We start from the raw sequence: 14,723 nt of genomic DNA on the forward strand, positions 1-14,723 counted from the left end.
TAATTGTTTCTATTTCCTTGGTGTTAGTCATGATCTCTCCCCTTTCATTCATAATTTTATTAATTTGGGTCCTTTCTCTTTTCTTTTGGATAAGTCTGGCCAGTGGTTTATCGATCTTATTAATTCTTTCAAAGAACCAACTTCTAGTTTCATTGATCTGATCTACTGTGTTTCTGGTTTCTAATTCATTGATTTCTGCTCTAATTTTAATTATTTCTGTTCTAATGCATGGCTTAGGCGTTGTTTGTTGATTTTTCTCTAGTTCTTTAAGGTGTAGAGTTAGTTGGTGAATTCGGGATTTTTCTATTTTTTTGAGTGAGGCTTGGATGGCTATGTATTTTCCCCTTAGGACCGCCTTTGCAGTATCCCATAGGTTTTGGACCGATGTGTTTTCGTTCTCATTGATTTCCATGAATTGTTTAAGTTCTTCTTTGATTTCTTGGTTGACCCGAACATTCTTTTTTTTTTAAAGATTTTATTTATTCATTTGAGACACAGAGATATGGAGAGAGAGAGAGAGCATGAGCAGGGGGGAGACAGAGGGAGAGGGAGAAGCAGGCTCCCTGCTGAGCAGAAAGCCCGATGCGGGGCTCGATCCCAGGACCCTGAAATCATGACCTGAGCCGAAGGCAGACGCCCAACCATCTGAGCCACCCAGGCACCCCTGACCCAACCATTCTTGAGCAGAGTGGTCTTTAGCGTCCAAGTGTTTGAATTTCTGCCAAATTTTTTCTTGTGATTGAGTTCCAGTTTTAAAGCATTGTGGTCTGAGAATATGCAGGGAATAATCTCAATCTTTTGGTATCAGTTGAGACCTGATTTGTGACCCAGTATGTGGTCTATTCTGGAGAAAGTTCCATGTGCGCTCGAGAAGAATGAGTATTCTGTTGTTTTAGGATGGAATGTTCTGTAAATATCTATGAGGTCCATCTGGTCCAATGTATCATTCAAAGCTCTTGTTTCCTTGTTGATTTTCTGCTTAGATGATCTGTCCATTGCTGAGAGTGGAGTATTGAGGTCTTCTACAATTAACGTATTGTTATCAATATGACTCTTTATTTTGGTTAACAGTTGGCTTATGTAGATGGCTGCTCCCATGTTGGGGGCATAGATATTTACAATTGTTAGATCTTCTTGTTGGATAGACCCTTTAAGAATGATATAGTGTCCTTCTGTGTCTCTTACTACAGACTTTAGTTTAAAATCTAATTTGTCTGATATAAGAATTGCTACCCCAGCTTTCTTTTGAGGTCCGCTGGCATGGAAGATAGATCTCCATCCCTTCACTTTCAGTCTGGATGTATCTTTAGGTTCAAAATGACTCTCTTGTAGACAGCATATGGATGGGTCCTGTCTTTTTATCCAGTCTGCAACCCTGTGCCGTTTTATGGGAGCGTTTAGGCCATTCATGTTGAGAGTGATTATTGAAAGATATGAATTAATTGTCATCATGTTGCCTGTGAAGACATTGTCTTTATAGATTGTCCCTGTAAATTTCTGTTGTAGATCACTCTTGGGGTCTTTCTCCTTTTATAGAACCCCCCTTAATATTTCTTGCAGGGCCGGCTTAGTGGTCACATATTCTTTCAACTTCTACTGGCCATGGAAGCTCTGCATCTCTCCATCCATTCTAAATAAAAGCCTTGCCGGATAAAGTATTCTTGGCTGCATGTTCTTCTCATTTAGTACCCTGAATATGTCTTGCCAGGCCTTTCTGGCTTGCCAGGTCTCTGTGGATAGGTCTGATGTTATTCTGATGTTCCTCCCTCTGTATGTAAGGACTCTCTTCCCCCTAACTGCCCTTAAGATGGTTTCCTTGGTTCTAAGATTTGCAAGTTTTACTATTACATGCCGGGGTGTTGGCCTGTTTTCCTTGATCTTGGGAGGGGTCCTCTCTGCCTCTAGGACTCGAATGTTTGTTTCATTCCCCAGATTAGGGAAGTTCTCAGTTACGATTTGCTCAAATACATCTTCTAGCCCTCTCTCTCTCTCCACTCCCTCCGGATTTCCAGTTATTCTGACATTGGAACGCTTCATGGTGTCACTTATTTCTCTGATTCTATTTTCATGGATTCTGAGTTGTTTTTCCCTGGCCTCCTCTTTTCCCTTTTTATCTATTATACTGTCTTCCAGATCGCTTATTCTCTCTTCTGTCTCAGTTACCCTAGCTGTTAGATGATCTAGATTGGATTGGATCTCATTGATAGCATTTTTAAGTTCTGCCAATTCAGCTTTCATTTCTGCCCTTAGAGACTCTATGTTGCCATTAATTGATTTCTCCATTCTAGCCATTGTCTTCACAATTGCTAGCCTGAATTCCATCTCTGACATCTTGGTTATATCTGCATCCATTTGTAAATCTGCAGCATAAGTCATAATCTCTGAGTCTTTCCTATTTTGGGGGTTCCTCCTCCTAGTCATTCTGTTGATGGATGTTTGAGGGAATGTATAGAGTCCAAATTATTGACCAGAACCCAAGCAAGATGCACCTGTTTTCTTGGGACCTTAGGGTTGCTGGCCTCTTGTTTTCCCAGCCTGTCTTCTGGGGGAGGGGCCTGCCGCGCTGTTACTCAGGCAACCCTGTTTGGGTGGAGTTGCCCTGCGCCCCTGTGGCGGGGAATGGGCTCAGTGGGAATCAGTCTTTGGGGCTTTTGTTCTCTGGCGGCTCTCCCTGGTGGCTTTCCGCATCTCTTCCGTGAGTTGGAGCAGAAGAGACCATTTCCAACCCTCTGCCTCAGAGCAGAGAGACCTCAGTCTGTTCTTCAGTGAGCTCTCCAGGCCACACCGTCTCCGTTTCTGTCCGTGCTGCTATAAACTGCAGCATCCTGGGTTGTGCGCCCCTCCGCAGCGCTCCCAGTCCTGCCTCCAGGTCGGGGCTCGTCTCTGCCCTTTGTGCTTCTAAAACCGCCAGCCGCTCCCAGTTCGCGCGCGCGCGCGCGACTCCGCCACTCGGGGTTTCCACCCCGGGGGGTTGCAGTTCACCGGCGGACCCCGGCGGACCGGGTTTCCGTCTCCGAGGCTGCAGTTCGCGTGCGCGCGACCGTCGCTCCAGTTTCTATCCGGGGGGGCTGCAGTTCACGTGCGCGTGACCCCGCCGCTCTGGTTTTCCACCCCGGGGGCTGCCCTAAAGTCCTTTCCCGCCGCTACCGGCCTGCGAGTCTGTGCCCGTCCGCAGTGCATGAGGCTGTCGCTCGCCGGCGGTGTAGGATCCCCACGGCCAGGCACCCTCCCGCCACGGTTATCCTCCGATATCTGCCCGCGGAATCACGGCTCTCCGCTTCGTACCTCAAAACCAACCGCCTGCGATATTCTGTTTGTAGAGATCCAGATCTTCTTACATCTCAGGCTGGTTTCGTGGGTGCTCAGAGTGGTCTGGTAATATATCCAGCTTAATTCCGGGGACCAGTTGAAATAGGGTCCCCTTCTCCTCCGCCATCTTTCCCCCCCCCCAAAATAGGCACTTCTATGTATCATGGAGATTATAGTTGAGCAGGAGAGATAGACCATGAACATGAAATTATAAATTATGAAAAATTCTATGGAGAAAAAGAAAAGGGTGCCACATGGGAAAGAAGTAACTTATTTTATACTGGTTTATGAGGAGGTGAAATTTAAGCAGAGACCTATAGAATAAGAAGGGGCCAATCATTTGAAGTGCTGGGAAGAGTTGAGGAAACAACATGGGCTAAGACTCTACGGCAGGAAAATGGTGTTTCTACACCAACTGATATTTTCCACAAACATTATCTGTGGCAGGCAGAATGTAGAGATGGCAGGCATGGACCCTACATTTGAGGAGCTCATAATTCAGTGGAGAGACAATGTGTAGAGAAGTAGATTGTAATAAGCAGAGTTTAACAGGACTCCCAGGGGGTGCAAATTTATGCATGAAATGGTATATATGTATAGGGGTGATCAGAGGTCTCAGCAGAGAAGTCAGGCTTTGAATGATGACATAGAACCACTTCCTTTTGTCAAATGCTCTCTTTGACATCTATGGAAAGAATTCTCCAGATAGGGGAGAAAGTGCCATGGGCACCAGGAAGCACATGTGTAAAGGCACGGAGGTATCAGAGTGCTTAGAATGTTAGGGGAATGAAGAGTTTGGTGTGTCTGGGGCCTTGGATGGGGATATGCTGTGATGGGGATGTAGCTGGAGATGGGTGAAACCAACAAATGAATGACACCAGGGGCTGACTCTGGGTTGCTTGACAATGGGGGGAACTAGGATGAATGAATCTCTGATCCCAGAAGAGGCTGCAATACTCATGAGATCTGGATAAGCGCTCTTCTCTCCTCATAGTTAGCTATACCTTAATTCCATTTCCTTTGGAGTGGGGGCTCCCAGGGTCTCCAGGTACTAGGCAGCTGGCACCTCCCAGCAGTCCTCTATACATACCTGCCACTTCAGCCTGTATCCCTTGGTGCCTGAGTCTTAAATGTTTATTTTTCCTAATTGTTTGGGCAAAGCCACTTTCACATTTGGTCCCTAAAAATGGAGAACAGAGGGGTAAAGCCCTCTGATGACCTACTGCACACACAGCTGTGCTGCAGCCTTAACACCCTTCTTTGTAGGGTGCCAAGAGGACAGGGGTCTGGGCACACCTGCTGATCCCTCTGCCCACAAGTTCCAGGTGCACCAAGTGGTACTTGTTGCTGTTTGTTCCAAGCTCTTTTCACCATAAGTGGGATGCTGGGGCAGGGAGAAAGTGAAGGTGAGGCTCTATGGTTTGGTGGGGGCTAAGTTTAAAAGGGTCTTGTGGGCCACAGATTTTGAACTTCATCCTTGGGAGTGAGGAACAAGGGGAGGATTTTCAGCCTGAGAGGGCCATGATCGGATCTGTGTTTCTGAAAGATTTCTTTGTTGGTTAATGTAGGGGATGAACTGTAGAGGAGTGGTACTAGATGCTGGGGTTCACAGAAATATTAGCTCCCTGCGGGTTCTGTCTCTTTTGCTCAATACTTTTCTCCAGGGTCTAGAACAGTGCCTGGCACATAGTTGGTAGTCAGTAGATATTTGATGAATGAATGAGACCAGTCAGGAAGCTATTGTTCTGGTGTAGGTGAGAGATGACACTTAAACTTGGTCAGTGGATTGGGGATGGAGAGGAGTTAGGGATATTGAAACAGTCTGGAGGGAGAGTTTAGGATTGGAGGACACAGCTGGATAGCAACTTAACTGGTTTTACTCCTTTAGCCCAGCACTGAGAATTTAGCAGCCAGGCTATAATAGTAAGGATTTTTGTTTGGCTTGAGATTCTCTATTCACCATCCTTGGGGGTGGGCTCCTATCCTGAGGAATTGTGGGCTCCATGAAAAGCATCCTCATCCAGGAAGTCTGGCCTAGGTACCACCTTGTTCTTTGTGACTCCATGACCCCAGGGCTTCCTGGTACAGGAGAGGAATTGTTATTGAATTTACTGTAGTATATGATAGAAGACCTAAAACTAGAGTTTCTGTCTCTGATATATTTTTCTGTTTAAAATTGAAAGGGATACTGTTAAAATAGTTTCTTTCCTGGATGCTTCTAAAACTCAGCCTTCCATCCTGCATGTTTACCCTTTGAAAACTCATGCAAAATAATCCCCAGATCTAGTCTGCACATTGAAAAACTGTTGTTTACTCTCTAACTTTTATTCATCTGTTTTTTTATGTTTTTCAACACAATTTGGGCTGTTCATTACTGCTGTGACCTAGAGCATAATTTCCATCTTAGATAGTTGTCAGACAGGTCCTTAGTTGCAAGTATCAGAAATTATTTGGTTAACTTAAGCAGAAAAGAGATTTAAAAAAATTTTATAACATAAAAAAATATACATATACACAACATAAAAATTGGAATTTTATGTAAATGGTCTAAATGCTGTAATCAAAAGATATAGGGTGGCAGAATGGATAAAAAAAAGACTCATCTATTTGCTGCCTACAAAAGGCCCACTTCAGGCCCAAAGACACATACAGACTGAAAGGGAAGGGATGAAAAAACATTCACCATGCAAATGAAAGTGGAAAAAACAAAAGCCAGGGGAGCAATACTTATAGCAGACAAAATAGATTTTAAAACAAAAACTAACAATAGACAAAGAAGGGCATTATATAATGATAAAGGGATCAATCCAAGAAGAAGATATGATAAATATGAATATCTACTCACCCAACACTGGAGCACCTAAATACTAAAGCGATATTAACAGACATAGAGGAATTGACATAACACAATAATAGTAGGAGGCTTTAACACCCAACTTAAATCAATGGATAGATCATCCAGGTAGAAAATCAATAAGGAAATACTGTCTTTAAATGACGTATTAAGCCAAATGGACATAACAGATACATACAGAACATTCCATCCCAAAACAACAGAATACACGTTATTTTAATGTGCACATGGAACATAATACCAGAGCAGAAATAAGTGATAGAAACTAAAAAAAAAAAAAAAAAAAGACAAAACTCAATGAAACCAAGAGCTGGTTCTTTTTTTTTTTATTTATTTTTTATTTTTTTTAAAGATTTTATTTATTTATTTGACAGAGAGAGACACAGAGAGAGAGGGAACACAAGCAGGGGGAGTGGGAGAGGGAGAAGCAGGCTCCCCGCGGAGCAGGGAGCCCGATGCGGGGCTTGATCCCAGGACCCGGGATCATGACCTGAGCCGAAGGCAGACGCTTAACGACTGAGCCACCCAGGCGCCACCAAGAGCTGGTTCTTTAAAAAGATAAATAAAATTGATAAACTCTTAGCTAGACTCATCAAGAAAAAAAGGGAAAGGATCCAAATAAATAAAATCAGAAATGAGAGAGAAGTAACAATTGACACCACAGAAATACAAAGGATTATAAGAGAGTACTATTAAAAATTATGTCAACAAGTTGGACAACTTAGAAGAAATGAATAAAGTCATAGAAATATACACTCTTCTAAAACTGAATCAGGAAGAAATAGAAAATCTGAATATAGTAATTACAAGAAATGAAATTGAATCAGTAATCAAAAAACTACCAAAAAATAAAAGTGCAGGACCAGATGGATTCATAGGTAAATTCTACCAAACATTTATTTTTTTTATTTTTATTTTTTTTAAAGATTTTATTTATTTATTTGAGACAGAGAGAATGAGAGAGAGAGAGCACATGAGAGGGGGGAGGGTCAGAGGGAGAAGCAGGCTCCCTGCTCAGCAGGGAGCCCGATGCGGGACTCGATCCAGGGACTCCAGGATCATGACCTGAGCTGAAGGCAGTCGCTTAACCAACTGAGCCACCCAGGCGCCCTCTACCAAACATTTAAAGAAGAGTTAATATCTATTCTCCTCAAACTATACCAAAAAACAGAAGAGGAAGGAAAGCTTCCAAATACATTCTACAAGATCAGCATTACCCTGATACCAAAACCAGGCAAAGACATCACAAAAAAGAAAACTAGAGGCCAATATTCCTGAGGAACGTTGATGCAAAAATCCTCAACAAAATATTAGCAAACTGCATTCAATAATACATTAAAAGGATCATTCACCATGATCAAGTGGATTTATTCTGGGAATGTAAGGTTGGTTCAATATTCACAAATCAATCAACATGATACACCATGTCAACAAAACGAAAGATAAAAATTATATACTAATGGATCGTTGAACTTTACATTAAGAACTAATGATGTACTATATGTTCGCTAACTGAACATAATAATAAAAAATTATATGATCATCTTAATAGATGCAGAGAAAGCATTTGACGAAATTCAACATCCATTCATGATAAAAAGTCTCAACAAATTGGGTTTAGAGGGAACATACCTCAACATCATAAAGGCCATGTATGAAAAACCCACAGCTAACATCTTAGTGGTGAAAAACTGAGAGCTTTTCCCCTAACATCAGGAACAGGGGGTCCACTCTTGCCACCTTTATTCAACATGGTACTAGAAGTCCTAGCCACAGCAATCAGATGAGAAAAAGAAATTAGAGGGATCTATATTGGTAAAGAAGTTAAACTGTCACTGTTTGCAGATGATATGATACTATACGTAGAAAACTCTAAATAGACTCCACCAAAAAACTACTAGAAGTAATAAATGAATTCAGTAAATTTTGTAGGACACAAAATTAATATCCAGAAATCAGTAGCATTTCTATACACTAATAATATAGTAGCAGAAAGAGAAATTAAGTCCACTTACAATTGCACAAAAAAGAATAAAATGCCTAGGAATAAACCTAACCACAGAGGTGAAAGTCCTATACTCTGAAAACTATAAAACATTGATGAAAGAAATTCAAGATGACATAAACAAATGGAAAAATATTTCATGCTCATGGGTTGGAAGAACAAATATTATTAAAATGTCCACATTACCCAAAGCAATTTTCAGATTTAATGAAATCCCTGTCAAAATATCAACAACATTTTCCACAAAACTAGAATAATCCTAAAATTTGTGTGGAACCACAAAAGATCCTGAATAGCAAAAGTGATCTTGAGAAAGAAAAACAAGGCTAGAGGTATCACAATTCCAGATCTCAAGATACACTACAAAGCTATAGTAATTAAAACAGTATGGTACTGGGATAAAAATGGACACATAGATCAATGGAATAAAACAGAAAGTCCAGAAATAAATCCATGCTTATGTGGTCAATTAATCTATGACAGAGGAGGCAAGAATATACAATGGGGAAAAACATCTCTTCAATAAATGGTGCTGGGAAAACTGGACAGCTACATGCAGAAGAATGAAACTGGACCACTTTCTCACACCATACACAAAAATAAATTCAAAATGTATTAAAGACCTAAATGTGAGACCTGAAACAATAAAAATCCTAGAAGAGAACACAGGCAGTAATTTCTCTTAGCAACATTTTTCTAGATACATCTCCTAAGACAATGGAAACAAAAGCAAAAATAAACTGTTGGGGCTACATCAAAATAAAAAAGGTTTACACAGTGAAGGAAACCATCAACAAAACAAAAGGCAAACTATTGAGTGGGAGAAGATATTTGCAAATGACATATTCAATAGGGGTTAATATCCAAGGATTACAAAGAACTTATACAATTCATCACCAAAACCCCCAAACAATCCAATTCAAAAATGGGCAAAGGACTCAAATAGACATTTTTCCAAAGAAGACATCCAGATGGCCAACAGACACATGAAAAAATGCTCAACATCACTCGGCATCAGGGAAATGCAAATCAAAACCACCATGAGATATCACCTTACACCAGTCAGAATGGCTAAAATAAAAAAAAAAAAAACACGTAAGAAATAATAGGTGTTGGTTAGGATGTGGAGAACAAGGAACCCTCATACCCTGTTGGTGGGAATGCAAACTGGTGCAGCCACTGTGGAAAACAATATGGAGGCTCCTCAAAAAAATTAAATAGAAATACCATATGATACAATAATTCTACTATTGGATATTTACCCCAAGAAAATGAAACAATAATTTGAAAAGCTATCTGCACCCCTATGTTTATTGTAGCATTATTTACAATAGCCAAGATATGGAGGCAACCTAAGTGTCCATTGATAGGCATATAGATAAGGAAGATATGGTATAAAATTTTTTAAATTGGAACTTTAACTATTTTTGTTTGACATTTTTAAAATTTAAATTCAATTAGCCAAGGCATAGTACATCATTGGTTTTTGATATAATGTTCAATGATTCATCATTTCAGTATAACACCCAGTGCTCGTCACTGGAATTTTAACTATTTTAACGTGCAATTCAGTGGCATAAACTACATTCACGATCTTGTGCAACCATCACTACTCATTAACAATAACTTTCTATTCTCCCCCTTCCCCATTCTCCCTTTAGGTTTCCAGAGGTAACCTGAATCCTACTTTCTGTCTCTATGAATTTGCCTATTCTTGATATTTCATGTAAGTGGAATTACACAATATTTGTTCTTTTGTGTCTGGCTTACTTCACTTAGCATAACGTCTTCAAGTTTCATCCATGTTGTAGCACATTATCAGTACTTCATTCCTTTTAATGGCTGAATAATATACCATTGTATGGATATACCATATTTAGTTTATACAAGGAAAGGATTTTTAAAAAGGATATTTAATAGGCTGTATAGAACAAGGCCTGGAGCCTCTGTAACCAGTGTGGGGCTTTACCCCAGAAGATCTAGGCACTGAATTGAAGCTGCCTCTCAACAGTGTGATCTGGGTAAATTACTTTGAGCTTCCATCCCTCATCTGGAAATAGGGATAAAGAATCTTGTGCAGACTGTTTAATCATTTGAGACAATCCATGTAAATCACTCAGCATGAATTTTGACACTTAAATAAAAAAATACTCATGAATGTTAACTGTTATCATGGCTTATAAAAATTATTATTTATACTTCTTCTTCCTAATGCCAAATCAGACAGGCAGAACTTTTTCTAAAACATCTCCTCCTAAGGAGAGAAATAAAACAGCTTTTTTATACATATTTTCAATCAATTGTTTCTTGGGCTTGGAATTTCTGAGGAAAGGAAAAATGCTCCCCTCCTGACCAAGAAGCAAACAACCGTGGTCAGTCCAACCTGATACCCTTTTTAGATGGGGGCAGCTCTAGGGTTTTCCTTTCCAAGTATAAGCCCACATCATGGAAACAAAAAAGGACCAGATGGCTAAAGGTGATGTCTGATAGAAGGGAATAAGATAGAGTTCCCGTTGGCTCTAACTGGACTCCCCTGCAAAGTGAACTAGTTATAGACTGGGAGGAGGCTGTGGTTCTTAGAAAGCAGATGGACCTGGATTCAAATCCAAGCTTTGTTGTTTACAGGTCAAGCTTCCCAGTTTGTAGGGCTGGGAGAGGTTATCCGTGTGAGCTACTGCCCAAGGGCGCTGTTGGCAAAGGCACTGGGGAGGAGTCCCCAAAAGAAGCTGGAACATCAGGTTGGGGTGTCTTGTTGCTCATTAGTCTGTCATTCCCTCTGGCCTCTCTGTGCTGGTTACCCTGGATATGTTGGCAGTGGGGAGCCTCTAGTGTGGTCTTTCAGTATCACCCTCAGCAAGGAAGGAGTATGACAATTTTCCATCCAATATTGGTTGAGATCTGGTAATTCTGAGTAGAACTTTAAGCCAGCTTGGTTAATCTTGAGATGTAGCTCTGCCCTCTTATTCCCAAAAGTGTTTTTATTCAGTTGTGAAATTAATTTTTTTTTTTTTTTTTTTTGGTGTAAACCTTGTTATAACAGAATGATCTTCACCTACACTTCGGATGCCCTGAGAAATTAAATTTATATGCTACACTTCCACTTTGCTCATGCTACTGACCAGCAAGACCATGGGAGTGCGGGCAGTTACAAGGTATTTTCCAAAACCTATCATGGACACTTCTCTAACAGAGTCCTTCATTATAAGGACTATAATAATGATGATCTCTCATACACTGCAGGTCATTTAACTCCATTACTTAATTTATTCTTTTCAAAACCCTTTTGTGTCTGACATATGACAGAGGACTAGCCTCCATTTTACAGATGTGAAACTGGAACTCAGACATCAATTGCTAACAGACGGCCTCGTTGGGGTCGGTATCCACACGTCTGACTTCTGGTCCAGTGGTCTACTTATTTCTCCCACTCTGAGCTGGGCAATGTGGGAACTCCAGATTTTATTGACTTGGTGGTTTGTGATATGGTTCACTTGACCTCCCTCTGCCTGGAAAGGGAGCAAATCTGTGATCTTTCTCTCTCTCCAAATTTCCAAAGAGGAAGCAACTCTCAGCCAGAACAGGAGCCTGAGCCTGGTTTGTAGACAGTGGGGCATATAGGTGGCTTATTGCCATGTGCCCTGGGGCAGCAGTAAATTGATATTTGCTGATCTCCAACCCTCTGGCAGAGATGGGAAAGGAGGGCTGGGAAAGTGACATTTCTGTAAATAACCACACCTGGTTCTAAGAGCAGAAGGATTGGCATGTCCCTGTAGCCTCATCAATTACCATCAACCTTTTGCAAAGGGAGCCCAGGGGAGAGAATCTCTTCACACTCTTAACATTATTTATAGACACCTCATCCTGTCCACACTCTGGGGGGAGCGTGGTTTGCTCAGCAGCGGCCTCCTTCCAGATGTGTTTATATTCTTCCAGGCCCAGTGGGAAGCATCCTTCAGCCCCTCCACTCCAGGGAACAGAGGGGATGCCTGACATTGGGACATAAAGAAGATGTGAAAGGGAAGACATGAGCAGGATGCCTGAATTTCTCAGTTAGATTCATGTATCTCTCAGCGAGCACTGATTGAATAGCCACTTTGCTGCTAAAGAAGGCAATTCAGGCAATTTATGGTTAAATAAACATGCTTTGCAAGCAGATAGACCTGGATTTAAATCCCAGCTCTGCCATTTACAAGCTGTGTGGTTTGGGTTAAGCTTCTACCTCCATTTCCTCATCTGTATAATAGGATAATAACAGCTCCTCTCAGGGTCATTGTGAGTGTTTGAATGACCCTGAGGTCATTCTAGGGCTACTGACACAGCAGATGGTAGGTATAAGGTGGCTCTTCTTCTTGTTTTTAATTTTAATTTAAATTAAATTAGGTATAAGGTGCCTCTTCTTCTTGTTTTTAATTTTAAATATGGAATGCTTCATGAATTTGCATGTCATCCTTGTGCAGGGCCCATGCTAATCTTCTCTGTAACATTCCAGTTTTAGTCCATGTGTTGCTGAAGCCATCACTGGTGCCTATTCTTGTAAGAGACTACTACTTACAGGCTGCGGGGTGTGTGTATGTGTGTGTGTGTGTGTATCTGTGTGTGTGTATACGGGTGCACGCAAATAAGATTTTGATAGAAACAGGCCTCAAGAAACAAAGACAACATAGGCAACACAGGCAGGGAATTTTTGGTGAAAAAGTAATGATTAAAACCTAGAGAAGGAGACAGCTCTACAGACAAGACAGGTCAGAGGGAACTTCATGGTGGGAGAGAGATTGAGTTAGCAGAGGGTCCGAGGTATGTTATTGGACCAGCAGTGTGCCCACCTCATGCCTGTGGGCTGGCAGAAGGCCTTAGGCCAGCTTTTAGGAATAGGTGGTTTAGTCTGGGAAGGTGGCCTGAGGCCATGGGGCAGTGTCAAGGTTTGGTAGCCTCTCCAGATGGGGAATCTTGTTGGCATACCATACTCCACGTGGAGCATTTGTTAAACAGCTAATCCAGCCCCAGCAAAATGTGGCTGCCTAAAGTGACAAAAAGAAAAGATACATTTGGAGTGAGTTTAATGGGTTTTCCTGCTCAGTTCTCTACTTTCAAAAGACCTACTTTACACATATAGTGATTAGCCGGTTTATGAATTTCTTGCATTAAATAGTTTTTATAACAAATTCAAAAATTCACAAAATTAGACAGAATAGTATAATGAATCCTCATGTCCCTATTACCCAGACACAAAATAAACTCACAGCCACTTTCATTTCATCTGTACCCCTCCCCCATCAGAGTATTTACCCACATCCCCTAAATAATGTCATCTGTAAATATTTGTATATGCTTCTCTAAACAATAGAGCTTTTTAAAAATTACAATCTTAACATCATTATTGCATTGAAAAAAATTAGTAAGTTCTTAATATCATCAAATACCCAGTGTTCACATTTCCACAATTGTCTCCTATTTTTTCCAGTTGAATTAGGATCTAAATAAGATTCACGCATTGCAAGCAACTGATACTTTTCTTTGTCTCCTCAATTTATAGATTCCCCTGCCTTTCTTTTACTACTTTATAATTCATTTGTTGAAGAGGTCAGGTCATTTCCTATTTTCTAGATAGGACTGCATCCCTCTGGTATCATTTACCTTGCTCCTTTGTCCCCTATATTTCCCATAACATGGCAGCTAAATCTAGTGACTTGTTGGTCTAATTCCGATTTGTTTCTTTCTTTGCAAGACTACATTGTAAGTATTGTCATGCACTTCTATCGGCCAGCACATATGACTTGTTGTCTCTTTTTGTGATGTAACAGCCATTAATAATCATCATCCAGATTCATGATTTCATTTGGGGATTTGCAAAATGGTGGCATTCTAATTCTATTATTCCTTCCTCATTTATTACTTGGACTATTTCTGTAGAGAGAATTGTTTCCTCATCACCTATTTAGTTAACTTATGATATAGTTTAATCAGGAAAAACAGGTTAAATGTTTCTTTCCCTATACTTACCTGCATTCAGAATAGTGGGTTGGTTCCCTTATATCCTCCAGAGGTGACCAATAAGGTCTTTTGTTTTATGGTATCATTAGGAAGGAACTCATGAATTTTAACATATTCCATGTGTTTCAATCCATTGCAGTTGTTCTTCTCTTTGTGCTCAGATTTTCTCATCTCTGGCAGGTGAGAACCTCTAAATTGCTTCCTGAGTTCTGACATGGCCATGACCCCAGTCATCATCTTCTGGAAAAAAAAGGTATCCAAGCTTGGAAATGGAAATCTCTCTTAAAGAGAAAATATATTATGAGTTTATACTGATACTTTCAATCCAAATTTAAGATTACAGGGCTTTGCTTAACTCTTCAATTTTATTTCTTTTATTTTTTAATTTTTATTTTTTTGCCTAATAATTTTTTTAATTTAAATTAAATTAGCCAACATATAGTACATCATTAGTTTTTGATTTAATGTTCAATGATACATTAGTTGAATATAACACCCAGTGCTCATCATATCACATGCCCTCATTAATGCCCATCATCCAGTTACCCCATCCCCTGCCCACCT

General features: G+C 40.5%; 1 long non-coding RNA gene and 1 other non-coding gene across 2 annotated transcripts in view; one reads left to right on the plus strand and one right to left on the minus strand.

The window, feature by feature from the left end:
• LOC118518491 (uncharacterized) overlaps window positions 1–14,723 on the plus strand; it is a 190,270-nt gene that overhangs the window by 102,971 nt on the left and 72,576 nt on the right. Inside the window, exons 4-6 of the long non-coding RNA XR_013442426.1 lie at window positions 9,830–9,894; window positions 11,209–11,320; window positions 14,340–14,412. This is a non-coding gene — a long non-coding RNA (uncharacterized LOC118518491). The remainder of the gene's footprint in view (window positions 1–9,829; window positions 9,895–11,208; window positions 11,321–14,339; window positions 14,413–14,723) is intronic.
• LOC118518493 (U6 spliceosomal RNA) lies at window positions 12,581–12,687 on the minus strand. The gene has a single exon (XR_004908655.2). It is a non-coding gene; the product is annotated as a U6 spliceosomal RNA (small nuclear RNA).

This window comes from Halichoerus grypus, chromosome 11 (assembly GCF_964656455.1).
Source record: "Halichoerus grypus chromosome 11, mHalGry1.hap1.1, whole genome shotgun sequence".
NCBI classification, from domain to species: domain Eukaryota; kingdom Metazoa; phylum Chordata; class Mammalia; order Carnivora; family Phocidae; genus Halichoerus; species Halichoerus grypus.